This window comes from Rousettus aegyptiacus, unplaced genomic scaffold (genome assembly GCF_014176215.1).
Source record: "Rousettus aegyptiacus isolate mRouAeg1 unplaced genomic scaffold, mRouAeg1.p scaffold_m13_p_12, whole genome shotgun sequence".
In the NCBI taxonomy this organism is placed as follows: domain Eukaryota; kingdom Metazoa; phylum Chordata; class Mammalia; order Chiroptera; family Pteropodidae; genus Rousettus; species Rousettus aegyptiacus.
Genome location: NW_023416287.1, coordinates 42,995,219 through 43,009,069, shown reverse-complemented (window position 1 = coordinate 43,009,069; position 13,851 = coordinate 42,995,219). Strand labels below are relative to the sequence as shown.

The 13,851-nt window shown below is 40.7% G+C and overlaps 1 protein-coding gene across 7 annotated transcripts in view; it reads left to right on the top strand.

Moving 5' to 3' along the window:
- The first annotated feature begins 1,740 nt into the window (after positions 1 to 1,740).
- NINL (ninein like) overlaps positions 1,741 to 13,851 on the top strand; it is a 143,862-nt gene continuing 131,751 nt past the window's right edge. For 2 of the 7 annotated variants that reach the window (XM_016124537.2, XM_016124534.2), the window contains exon 1: positions 1,741 to 1,877. The gene's annotated coding sequence lies outside the window, so the exon portion shown is untranslated. Of the gene's footprint in view, positions 1,878 to 1,901; positions 2,010 to 2,036; positions 2,175 to 11,083; positions 11,707 to 13,851 lie in introns of those variants that run through there. The other 5 variants (XM_036229789.1, XM_016124536.2, XM_016124539.2 and 2 more) reach the window with 5 other exon arrangements.

The following is a 13,851-nucleotide window of genomic DNA, read 5'->3' as shown; positions in this document are numbered from 1 at the left end:
ACATTTTTTTCAAAAAATTAAATTTATTGGGGTGACTTTGATTAATAAAATTATATAGGTTTTAAGTGTACAGTTCTCTAATACATCATCTGTATATTGCATTATGTGTTCACCACACAAAGTCAAATCTTCCATCACCTTATGTTTAATGCACTTTACCCTTTTCTATCCTCCACCCCCTTTAGTAGTCCTTCTGGTAATTAAACTGATGTCTGTTTCTATGTTTTTATTTGTTTGTCTTGTTTGTTGCTTTTATTTTTATATCTCATGTGGTTCCCATTTTTTTGGTCTTACTTATCTTGTTTAGGATGATAATCTTCAGATCTATCCATGTTGTCTTAAATGTCAGTATTTCATCTTTTCTTATGGCTGAGAAATATTCCATTGTATATATGCACCACATTTTCTTTATCCGCTTGTCTAACAAGGACACTTCAGTTGCTTCCATGTCTTGGCCATCATGAATAATGCTGCAATGAACATAGGGGTGCATATACTTTTACAAATAAATTATTTCAAATTTTTTGGATAAATACCCAGAAGAGGGATTCCTGGGTCATGTGATAATTCTGTTCTTAGTTTCTTGAGGAACCTTCATACTGTTTTCCACAGTGACTGTACAAACTTAATAAACTACAAACAATGTATGAGGGTTCTTTTTTTCTCACAATCTCTCCGACACTTGTTATTACTTGTCTTTTAGATAACAGACATTCTAACAGGTGGGAGGTGGTATCATATTGTGGTTTTGATTTACATTTTCCTAATTGCTGGCGATGTTGAGCATCGTTTCATATTTCTGTTGCCCATTATCCCTCTCTTCTTTCTGTCATCATTTCCCACATTCATTCTGCCCTCTCACACTGAAATCTACCAGGTAGCCTCAGGGCCTTAGCCAGCTGCTAATGCCTGCCTGTCTCTTTCCCTCAATTCCTTTTGGCCTTCAGTTAAAATGCTCCTTTCTACTGACTCCCTAACCAACCTCCTGTACTCGTTAACCATGTTCCCTACATAGCTTCTCCTTAGCATTATAACTAATTATAACTAACATTTTTGTATATTTCGCTTAAAAATTTTTTTTTCACTTAAGCTTTTAAATTGTCTTCCAATGTGTAAATTCCACAAGAAGCAAGGATTTTTTTTTTTTTTTTGTCTCCTCACCCATTGTGACTGTTTTATATTCTCAGTCTCTAGGACAATTCCTGGCATGAACAGATGCTCAATAAATATTATTGATTGAATATATGATGGAAATATAGTAACCAGACGTTTTATGTCTTCCAGTTTCCTCGACTAGGAACTTGAGGCATTACCATTGCCTACGAGGCTTCCTCCAGGTGGTTTCATAAGAGAATGCTAGACCAAGAGCCAAAACCCAGAGAGACCACACGGCTTACAGGAATCAGCGAGATCAGCTTCGGGCTTCACATATGAGGATTATACTTTCCAGAGATGCCCAGAGACTGTGGGGGAGCCCCAGTACCAGCATACCACGGCCCCCACCTCTGCACCCTCACCAACCCATTCCACAGGTTCCTCGACCTCGGCCTTCCCTCTCCGCCCTCGCCAGCCGCCCCCCACGCCCCGCCCTCGGGTGCCGCCCCGCTCACTTCCAGTCCCGCCCCACGCCCCGCTTCCGGCTTTCTCACGCTCCACCCACTCCGGGTCCCGCGGGAGCTCTGGGTTTGGCCAGCTGCTCCTGGCGCACGGAGGGCGCGGGGGCGGTGCCCGGCGTCCTGGAGAAACGCGGCACGCGGACCTCCAGGCACAAAGAGCGGCCGCAGACTCGGGTTAGGTTACGCGTCCTTACTCAGCGCCCGTGGCCCGCGTTCCTGCGCCCTGTGCGCAGGCGACATCGGGAGACTCCTGCAGGTCAGGTGAGCAGGGCCGGGGCGGAGCTGCCTGGCCGCATGTGCGGGCCGAGGTCCGGCGGGCGACGAGCTCCTCCCGTGGGGCTGCGGAGCAGCGAGGCAAGCATCTTTGGGGGCTGCGCCTCAGGAAGTAGGCAGGTAGGGATGAAGGTGTCTTGGCCTGCGACTCTGAGCAGAGTGAAGACGGGGGTGAGAACCTGCGGCAACCCCCCTTCTCCTCCCCTCGCCTCGCCGCCCTGGGACTGGCCTCTGCATGAGGTCTGCGTCCTCCCTTCGCCTCCGGGCTTTGGGGCCACAGATTTGGTAGGTGTGACGCTTTTCCCGTCACCCTGGAGAGCCGGGATCACTTTAACGTATCCTAAGGCAGCCCGGTTGCTTGACTCAGCCTTTAAAAACCCGGTCCTAACAATTGCGGCGGTTTCTGAATGTCAGCGGCCCTTTTGAGTAGAATTTGCAGTGTTTCAGCCCCTTTGCTAACGTGGACGTTGAATTTGTACCATGAGATCCGGGATCCGGTGTGGGCAGAGATTTCATTGGGAACTTGGAGATTAGACGTTTGGGGAGAGCCGTGGCAGAGGTGGGCCACTGGAGCCTAATTTTGCTCCGCAGATGCGCCGCTGCCGGCAGGCAGGTGCGTTCTGGGCCGACCCCACCAATGCCAAGTACCTTCTGGTTTCTCCTGTCACCTGCAAAACGCGAGGGCCCCCTTCCTCTCACAAGTAGAATTATTCCACAGGATCATTTGTAAATAAGATTACATCCCACTATAGCATAACTTTTTAGGTTGTAGCTGTCTCCTTTTGTTGTATTATGAGTTTGCATTTGGAAAAATTGCTTGAAATAAGACTCTACTCTCTGGGGCGGAAAAGTCTGTCGCGAGTTATATCTGTTGTACTTAGCCGTTTGCCAGAATTGCTCCTTTCTTTCCCATCTATGTGCTCAGTTACAAATGCCGTGTAGGAGTCTATCCAATCTCTTTGGGAGTTTCACTCATAAACTGTACCCTGGTACGTTGTTAGGAGCTCTGTGTAGGTCTTTGTGTTTGCACCGGATGGAAGTGAAGAACGGTCACTTAATTCCTTTCTGCTCTAGGCATCTTTCGCCAAACTGTGGAACAGTTTCCCTGAACAGGTTCAGAGAAAGAACTGTGAAGCCGGAGGGCTTGAAGAAAGTGAAGTGAGGCTCAAGGTCCCATCACCAACACTGTCAAGGAGGGATGGATTATGAGTGACAGTGACTTTGAGGCCTTTGGTGTGGTTTCCAGGTTTTTCTAATTGATCTTAGAATCCTTTTGAAAGAAGATTTAAAAATTAATGATAGTTAAAATTGGTCTGTTAAATAGCACTGTCAGCAGCAGCCTCACAGTTTTTATAGCTGTGGCAAGGGTATGTATATGTATATTAAAAGAACAATCCTAAGGTGGTTAGGGAAGCAGGCTACCATGGTCCTTCCTGTCCCTTTTCTGTTTGGTTTACACATCATCTAGTGGTTTAAACTATTACAGATTTACTGGCCTATATTGTCAAATAAAAGGGGATATATGTGTTTAAATATAGTTTAGATTCAATAAAAATTAGATAATCATTTTTGCAGAATAGGAAAATCTTTTTCAAAGAACTTGAACTTCAGATAACACACCATCATATTAGAAACAGAACACTTTGTACAGGAAAAGTTAGGGGTTAAAAATTTTTAAATTTAGTTTATATAAACTGATGGAAAACTTATTCTCTGAATTGTACTTATCCCATATATTGCCATTTGCAGGGCTGCTTGGAGATGGGTGAACTGACATAGTCATTTGCTAATAATATATTGTAAATCCCTTAGTCTTAGTGTGTACTTTGTTCTGAGTCCTTAGGAACATTTGGTGGTAGAAAATAGAGTAACAGAAGAGATGCAAAGTTCTAACCATAAGTATTCAAAGTATTCAGATTCTGTCCTTTAATTTTTTGAGGAACCTCCATAGCATTTTCCATAATGGCTGTAACAATTTACAATCCCACCAACATTGCAGGATTACCTCTTCTCTACATCCTCACCAGCACTTTGTTGATTTATTGATGATAGCCATTCTGACAGGTGTGAGGTGATATCTCATTGGGGTTTTAATTTGCATTTATTTCCCTGATGATTAGTGATATTGAGCATCTTTTCTCCTGTCTATTGGTCATCTGTATGTCCTCTTTGGGGGTGTGTGTGTGTGTTAAGTTCTGAGTTCCTTCTATATTTTGGATATCAACCCCATATCATTGGTGAATATCTTCTCCCAATCGGTTGGTGATTTTCTAGTTCTGTTGATGGTTTCCTTTTTTGTGTAAAAACTTTTTAGTTTGGTATAGTCCCATTTGTTATTTTTTTCTTTTGTTTTCCGTGCACAAGGAGACATATCTCCTCCAAAACTGCTGAGTCCTGTCAAGAGTTTACTGCTTATGTTTTCTTGTAGGATTTTTATAGTTTCAGGTCTTACATTTAAGTCTTTTAACCATTTTAAGTTTATTTTTGTATATGGTTTGGTTTGATTTCATTTTTTTTTCATGTTTCTGTACAATTTTCCCAGTCTCTTTATTGAAGAGGCTGTCTTTACCCCATTGTATAGTGTTGCCTCCTTTTTCATAGATTAATTGATCATATAGGCTTGGGTCTATTTCGAGGCTCTCTAGTCTTTTCCATTGATCTATGTGTCTTTTATGCCAGTACCATGCTGTTTTGATTACTATAGGTTTGTAGCATAGTTTTATATCAGGTAGTGTGTGATAACTCAAACTTTTTCTACTTTTTAAAGATTGCTTTGGCAATTTGGGGACTTTTGTGGTTCCATATAAATTTTAGGAATATTTGTTCTAGTTCTGTGAAAAATGTCATTGGTATTTTGAGAGGGATTGCGTGAATCTGTAGATTGCTTTAGGTAGTATGGACATTCTGACGATATTCTTCATATCCATGTGCATGGAATATTCTTTCATTTATTTGTATCTTCAGTTTCTTTCTTCAATGTCTTATAGTTACCTAAATATGGATCTTTACCTCCTTGGTTAATTTTATTCTTGATATTTTATTCTTTTTCATGCAGTTGTAAATGGGGTTGTTTTCTCAATTTTTATTTCTGATAGTTCATTATTAGTGGATAAAAATGTAACTGATTAATGAATACTAATTTTGTATTTTGCAGTTTTACCAAATTCATTAATCAGTTTAATGGATTTTGGTAAAATCTTTAGGGTTCTCTGTAGTATCATGTCATCTGCAAATAATGAGTTTTACTTCTTCCTTTCCAATTTGGCTCCCTTTTACTTTTCTCATCTGATTGCTGTGGCTAGGACTGCCAATATTGTGTTAAATAAAAGTGGTGAAAGTGGACATCCTTGTCTTGTTCCTGATCATAAAGAAAAAACTTAGCTTTTTGCTGTTGAGTATGCTGTTAGCTGTGTGTTTTGTTATATCTGGCATTTATTATGTTGAGGTATGTTTCCTCTATCCTCATTTTGAGAGTTTTTTAAAAATTATAAATAGATGTTTTGTTAGATGTTTTTTCTGCATCTGTTGATATGATCATGTAATTTTTATCCTTTATTTTGTTTAAGTGGTGTATTCCATTAATTGATTTGAGGATATTGAACCAGCCTTCCATCCCAGGAATAAATCTCACTTGATCATGGTGTATGATCTTTTTAAAGCATTGCTGAATTTGGTTTGCTTATAGTTCGTTGTGGATTTTTACATTTATGTTCATCAAGGTTATTGGCATTATATATATTTGGTAATGTGTTTGTCTGGTTTTGGTGTCAGGGTACTGTTGGCTTTGTATACTGAGTTTGGGAGCCTCACCTCTTTTTTTTTTTTTAATATTTAGAATAGTTTGAGAAGGATAGGTATTACTTTTTTTTTTTTTTTTTGAATGTTGGTAAAATTCACCTATGAAGCCATCTGGTCCAGGAATTCTGTTTGTTGGGAGTTTTTCGATTACTAATTTGATTTAATTAGTAATCAATTTATTCAGATTTTCTGTTTCTTTCTGATTCAGTCTTGGAAGATTGTTTGTTTTTAAGAATTTATCTATTTCATTCTGGTCGTTTAATTTATCGGCATAAAATTGTAGTATTTTTAAAAATCCTTCGTATGTCTGTGGTTTCAGTTGTCATTCTCTTTCATTCCTAATTTTGTTTATTTGAAATCTCTCTTTTTTTTTCTTAATGAGTCTGGCCAAAAATTTATTAATTTTGTTTATTTTTTCAAAGAACCAGCTCTTATTTTATTGATCTTTGCTGTTGTTTTAGGCACTACTTCATTTACTTCTCTGGTCTTTATGATTTCCTTTCTTCTGCTCTCTTTGGAATTTGTTCTTTTTCTAGTTCCTTTAGGTGTAGGTTGTTTATTTGAGGTTTGTCTTGTTTCTTGAGATAGGCCTGTATTGTTCTGAATTTCCTTCTTTGCTTTGCTGTGTTCCTTAGATTTTGGGTCATGTTATTTTCATTTTCATTTCTCTCAATGTCTCTTTTGATTTCTTCCCTGGTCTTATTGTTAATCCATTCTGTTTAGTAGCATGTTATTTAGCCTCATCATGTTTGTGTATTTTTTAGTTTTCTGCTTGTAATTGGTTTTCAGTTTCATACTATTGTTATCAGAGAAGATGCTCAATGAATTCAATTTTATATTTATTGAGACTCGTTTTGTGGCCTAACATCTAGCCTGAAAAATGAGCCAGGTGCACTTAAAAAGAACGTATATTCTCCTGCTTTTGGTGAAATGGTTCTAAAATTGTCAATTAAGTTCACCTGTTCTAATTGTCATTAAAGGCCACTGTTTCCTTTGTCGATTTTCTGTCTACATTATCTATCCATTGAAGTCAATGGTGTGTTAAAGTCCTTTACTATTCTATTACTGTCGACCTCTCCCTTTGTATAGGTAAATATTTGATTTATTTACTTAGGTGCTCCTATGTTGGATGCATAGATGTTTACAAGGAGTATATCCTCTTTTGGATTGGTCTTTTTACCATTGTGAAGCACCCTTCTTTATCTTGTTACAGCCTTTGTTATAAAGTGTATTTTTTCTGATATAAGTATTATTACCCCACTTTTTTTTCATTTCCATTTGCATGAAATATATTTTTTCTTCCATTTACTTTCAGTCTATGTCTGTCTTGATATAAAGTGAGTCTCTTACAGGCAGCATATGATAGGTTTAGTTGTTGGTTACTTAAATTCAAATACATTCTAAAGTCATGACAATCTTTATTGACCTCCTCCACATTTATGTTTTGTTATTACTTTTTATTTCTTGTGTGTATCTTTTATTTTACTATTATAATTACACATGATCTTCCTACTTTTGTCTTTTTACTTTTGTACTAGCTTTATAGTTGGTTGATCACTGCTTTTACTGTTTGCCTTTATCAGTGAGAATTTTTTCCTTTGCTATATTTTCTTATTCACCTTTTTGATCTTTCAGTTCTACTTAGAGAAGGCCCTTTTCTTGTAATACTCCTATAGCTTTTTCTTATCTGGGAAGCTCTTTATCTCTCCTTCAGTTCTAAATGACAGCCTTGCTGGGTAGAGTAATCTGGGTTGTAGGTCTTTGCTTTTCGTCACTTTAATTATTTTGTGTCAGTCCCTTCTGTTGAAAACAAAGTTTCTGTTGAGAAGTCATCTGACATTCTTATGGGAACTCCCTCGTAACTAACTGTTTTCTCTTGCTGCTTTTAAAATCCTTTGTCTTTATAGTTTTTTACATTTTAATTATGATGTGTCTTGGTATGGGCTTCTTTGGATTCATTTTGTATGGAACTCTCTGCACTTCCTGGACTTGTATGTCTAGTTCCTTTGCCAGGATAGGGAAATTTTTAGTCATTATTTCTTCAAATAGGTTTTTAATACCTTGTTCACTCTCTTCTTCTGGTACCCCTACGATGTGAATGTTGGTATGCTCGATGTTGTCCCAGGGATTCTTTATCCTCATTTTTAATTTTTTTTTTTCCTTTTTGCTGTTTCAGTTGGTATTTTCTACTATCTTGTCTTCCAGATCATGGATTCGATACTCTGCTTCATCTGATCTGCTGTTGTTGATTCCCTCTAGTGTATTCTTCGTTTCAGTTATTGTATATTTTTCAGTTGTGATTGTTTTTTTTTACATTTTATATCTTTTTTATATTTTCTGTCTCTTTTTTTTAAGTTCTCACTGGATTCATCTATCCTTCCCCTAAGTTCATTGAGCATCCTTTAAACCATTGTTTAGAACTCTATATCTGGTAGATTGCTTATCTTCGTTTTGTTTAGTTTTCTTTCTGGAGTTTTATCCTGTTCTTTCATTTGGGACATGTTTCTTTGTCTCTGCATTGTGTTCGTTTCTGTGTATTAAATAGATCTGCTATCTCTCTCTGGTCTTGACAGAGTGGCCTTATGTATAAGGTGTCCTGTGGCACTGTCTCCTTGGTCATCTGAGCTGGGTGCTCTACAGGTATCCTTTGTGTGGGTTGTGTGTGTCCTCCTCCTGTTGTAGTTGGATCTCAGTTGCTGTTGGCATGTCAGTAGGTCTGGTTTGCCTTTGTGTCGACTTGCTGTGAGTGCTGGCTGTGACTACAGTGGACAAGGTGTTATACGGGGGTTAACTTCATGGAGTGTAGTAGTCATTTTACTGAGATCTGGTGCCAGCTAATTCCGCGCTTCAGGTGTGTCATTTGTGAAACTGGTTGTGTGCTACTCTGTTGCTGTCTGAAGCTGACCACTGGGTTTGTTGGATCTGTAACATCTTTGGCGGGGCTCTGTTGCAGAGTAAGTTTAGCCACTGCTCCTGTCAGGCCTGAGTCCACTTGTAGGAGCTACAAATGATCTGTGGTTGATTGCCGCTTGCACCGGTCTTGATGGTGTTTGGGAGAGGCTACACTGTGAACCGAGGCCAACTGTCACCAGTTCTGGGCTTGGGACCCTTTGGTTAACATCACTATATGAGCTGCCACTTATTCTGAGATTGTGGTTGCTTAGTTGAGGTTACATTCCAGGCCAAGACTGGCCTCCAATTATGTCAGTCTTGGGGCTACCTGATGGGAGTTACAGTGCAAGAAGAGACTGGTTGCTGATCATGTTGGGCTTAGGGTTGCTTAGGAAGAGCTGCAAGGCATGTTGAGGGTGCTTGCTGCTTTTTTGAGTTCATGGATCTCCTGGAGATTTTGGGAAACTCTACCAGACCAGCTGAGGCAGGCTGCTTTTGTGCAGGAGCTGCTGGAAGAGGCTGGGGCCAGGCGAGCCAGTTGGGTGGGAAGAGTCTCAGGGAATCACCTGGGCAGGGCAAATGGTTTTAGCTAGGTTAATGGAGAACACATATTATTTGGTACCCGTCTATGCCAGTCTAGCCGGGTGGAGGGAGAGTTCAGTAAAGGAACAGTGTCACCTGCCAGCCCTCCCACCTCGGAAACAGTTGCCCAGAACCCTTCCCCTTCAGCCCTTGCCACGAAGTTAGTTTAGTTTCTCTCTGTATGTCTCCGGCATTTTTTTGAGCTGCTTCCCCTGTGCTGGAGCCCAGAGCAACTGAGTTTGTGAGCGAGCAAGTCCATGCGTGGGTCCCTTGAGAAATGCCTTGAACTCCAGCAGCCCTCTGACTCACACAGATGTAATCTCCTCTGGTTTTCGAAGCTAGATGCTATGGGGACTCCTTTCCCTGGCACTAGTACCCTGGGCTAGGGAGCTCAGTGTGTACCTGTGACTTCTTGCTTCTCAGGGGTGACCTCTGCGACCAAGATGTCTCTTCTGTTTCTTATTCACTACAACATGGGCATGGGATCTGCCCATCCCGTGTCTCTGCCCCTCCTACCAGTCTTTTTCCTCCCCTCCTCTTTAATTCTGCCCCCTCTTTCACCTACGGATGTTGCCATCTCTTTGTTAAGAGCTGGATCTCTGAAGGCAGGGTATCTCTTCTCACCTGCTTGCGCTGTGCACCTGGGTCCTGGCATCCCCAGCGCACTTGGGGGGCCTGGCACACCCAGGGCATGGTCTGTGGCTTTACCTGGGGCACGAACCCTGGACCTTCTGTATGTAAAGCAGACGTGCTAACCACTACACTATGGAGCCACACCAGCCTCCTACCAATCTTGATGTGGCTGCTTCTTAGTTATAGGGCTATCGTTCAGCTAGTCTTCAGGTGGTTCTCAATGACGGTTGTTCTATAATTTAGTTGTAGTTTTGATTTGATTGTGGGAGGAGGTGAGCACAGAGTTTATGTACTTTGCCATCTTGACCAGAAGTCTTCTGTAGCCCCGTAGCTCTCTATAAGAAAGATGAGTAACATATCTGGTGGTCTCCTGGCTGTTTGATCCCTTTATCTGTAATAGGTTACACATGTGCCTGCTGCTATTCCACCAGGCATGGTGCGTGGGGGTTGGGGAAAAGCTCCTTTGGTGCACCACACAGATATTGTTTCCCCTGTACCTGGGCCCCAGGGATGGTTCCTGCACCAAACATGGAGCTTCAGTGTCTTGGTGTTTTGTCTTTAAATTTTGACTGAGCACTGATTGCGTGCCAGGCTCTGTTCTCAGTGTTTTTGGTAAATTCTTTCATGTAGTACTCACAGAAGTCCAGAGCTGGGGCATGCTATTGTCCCCGTATTCCGGTTGGGGGGGGGTGATTCTACCTGAGGTCAGTTTTACATTGCCGTAAGGAGTGTGCCAGGATCTGGGCAGGCCTCCCTGGACTTGGCGTTTCTACCATATCTCAGCCTCAGCAACTAGATAGGAGAAGTGACCAATTAAACTCCATTAGTAAGCAAGAGCGTGGATTGCCGGAGCCAGCCGGCTAAAGTCGATCAGTACCTGAAAGAGGGGGGTGAAGCCTAAGAAAAAAGAAGAAGATAGTAAAGCACTTCGGGAGGGCATATGGTCACTGCTGCAGCCCCGAGTTTATTTAGCACAGCCTTTATATAAGTTTTTGGATACAATAGCAGAGCACAACAGCAAAGCACAGAGTACAAATAGCAAAGTACAGAGTACAATGGCAAAGCACAAAGTACATTACCATAGGAATGCTGACATTTACATAAGTTCCTATATATCCTTCCCTCAGGGTAGAACATCCTTTTCTGGGCTGTAAAACATTCCACTATCTTAAAAGGGTTTCTTTATGATGCAAGTCTCCCCACCAGGGTCAGTAATGTTTAAGTTAACATCTTGCTTCCTTGAACCGTTGTTAAGCAGTCTCAGCAGCTGCTTCATGGCTATCAGCTACGTGACTTCTTCAGTGTCTCAAAATGGCTCCGGACAGTGGATGGCTTAATAAATTGTGCTTTGCCTGTGGGCATCATACATGTGCGTGCCCACAGAAATAACACTTTTATAAAATGAGTCTTATGCTAGGATTGGAACTGTAAATACTGAGCCCAAAGGAGAGGGGTAGTGGCCTAGTCTTGCCAAGGTGGACCACCTGGGGGGACTATTCACATTGGAGGCCTGCTGGGTCTCCCTCAGGGTCACAGATGGCATCAAACCATAAACATAAGAGCCAGCATCAAGAACTATGACAAAACATTTATTAACTTGGAGTTTAGTTTCAAGAGTACAATTTCACAAAGTTAAGAATTTAAAACTCAACATGGCAGTTTCCTCAGTGGAGACTTTGAACAGCTTGTCATACCCCAGAGAGAGCTCGTCGTATCCAAAATCTCTCTACTTGCCCTGTATTTAGGTGGCCTGAGAAAGCAGGTGCTGGGACTGTTCATCCTTGTGTCCTTCTGGCTGTGTTATATGCATGCAAGTGGGAAAACTGGCAAAAGTGGACAACGTCACCAGCTCCTCAACCTGGGAGGAATGACAGAACTGTGACTAGACAAGACTCCTTCCTGAATACTTGGGGTATGTGTGTCCTCCCACGTGGATGAGAAATAAAACTAAGAACTCATTGTCTTGGTGATAACAGGAAGGGTGGGTGGTGCCTTCTGCCCCAAGGAAGCCAAATCCTAAGGGCAGACTGCAGCTCAGCCATTAAGCTTCCTGGGTACAGGGAAGTGATGGGGAAAATTGCCCCTCTGACTTGGATAGAAACATGGATGCCCAATTTCTAAACCCTACAATCTACGGTGTCAATATTAGAACATCCAAACCTGTAGAGAATTTTTATAAGAATTGATTTGAGCCAAACAGTCTATGACTAGAAGCAGGGTCCGAACAGAATAAGAAAAATCCTTCCTCGAATGGCAGCTTGCAGCTTATTTTAGGCATTTTGAATTAAGGAGGGAACATAAGGAAGATTACATGGAGGTGGGAGAAAGCAAGGTCGAAATTGGGTTACAAGATAATTAACTAGGTTATATGGTCCCTTGAGGGTCCCTTCACGTCTAAGGAGTCTGAAAAGGAGCATTTCATAGGTGTGGTAACCTAAGTGTACAGAAATAATGAGCAGGGCTTGCTAAAGGCAAAGATAAACCTTATACTAAGGAAGTTATAGGCCTGGGATGTGACTACCCAGGATGACCTGCCCAGTTAGAAACTTATGATCAGATCAACTGTGAGGTTACTTTCCGTAGAACCCTTTTTTGTCCACAAAGTTAATGGCCTGTTCTCACAGCTGGAAGTACTCCTCAGAAAACTTTCAAACAGAATGTTTACAGGAGTCTTGCATAATTCAAACTGAGCTAGCCCTTGCTCTGTGGCAAAAGTATAAAAAATAGTTGATGATTCTCTCTGCTTTGTGGCTTTAAAATTAAGCAGTTCTTGATACTGTTAGAAAATAGAATTCAACCAAGTAAATTTGAAGATCTAATTGGCTTTATTAAGCGATTCTTGATTTGGGCAGCATCTCTTCTAGCAACTAGCAGGGCTATCCAAAGTGGTGTAGAAAGTAGAAGGTTTTTATATGAAGGAGGGTGGAACAAGGGAACTATTAGTAAAAGAAAAGAAAGGATTATTTTGAGGCTTGGACATCTTTGGGGGAAGAGAATGGGAAGGCGTTTTTTCTTTTTTCTTTTTTTCTTTTTTTTTTTAATGCAGATTGCTTTATCTTTCTATGGAAGATGAGGAGGGTCCACAGATTGCCTTACTCTTGTTTGACCAGAAAATTCCATACTGGTGGATTAAAATCATGTTTCTGGGAGAAATTGAAACTGTAGTTAGATCTGGTATTAAATCTAAGCTTGGTATCATGGACTTTTAGTTCCTTTTTTGGACTTAAGTTTTTCTTTAATAAATCATTTTAAATTCATTTTGAATTTTCATTATTTCCAATTGTACACATACATAAGACTTCGATATTTTTAGAGTTTACTATTTAAAACTCTCATAATTCAAATTCTCATAAATGGATACTACTCTACTATGGATTCCATCTTACCTAAGTGATCAAAGTTAACATCACCAGAAAGAAGTCGTCTGCCTCCTGAAAAGAAGTACCCAGAAGGACACAACCTTGCTGGCTGTTGGCCTGTTCTCATCATAACCTAAATCTCATTGTGTGGAAATATCAGACAAATTACATTTGTGTGACATCTACAAAAAATAATTGGTTTCTGTACTCTTCAAATATTTTCAGCATCAAGAAACATAAAAGACTGAGGTACTCTTCCAGTTGAAAAGGACTAAGAGGACCTGAAAAGTGTATACAGTGCTTGGTCCTGGATTGTGTCCTAGAAGGGAAGGGGGAAGATAGCTATAAAGGACATTGGGATGGTGGACAAAATTTGAATGTGAATAGTGGGTTAGACAGTAGTATTGTATCAGTGCCATTTTTGATCATTGTACTGGGACTATGTCCTTGGCTTTAGTAAGTACATATTGAAGTATTTAAGGATAAAAGGAACTTAATCTGAAACAGAGGGAAGAGGAGAGAAGGGGAGAGAGAGAGGGAGAGAAAATGATAAAATGAGAATGATGAATGGGTCAAAGTGAAAACAGTTAATTGGTGAAACTAGCTGTGTAAAAGGTATTCAAGAATTCTTTGTACTGTTCTTATAGCTTTTCTGTAAATTCGAAATTATGTCAGAATAAAAACTTATAGAAACAAAT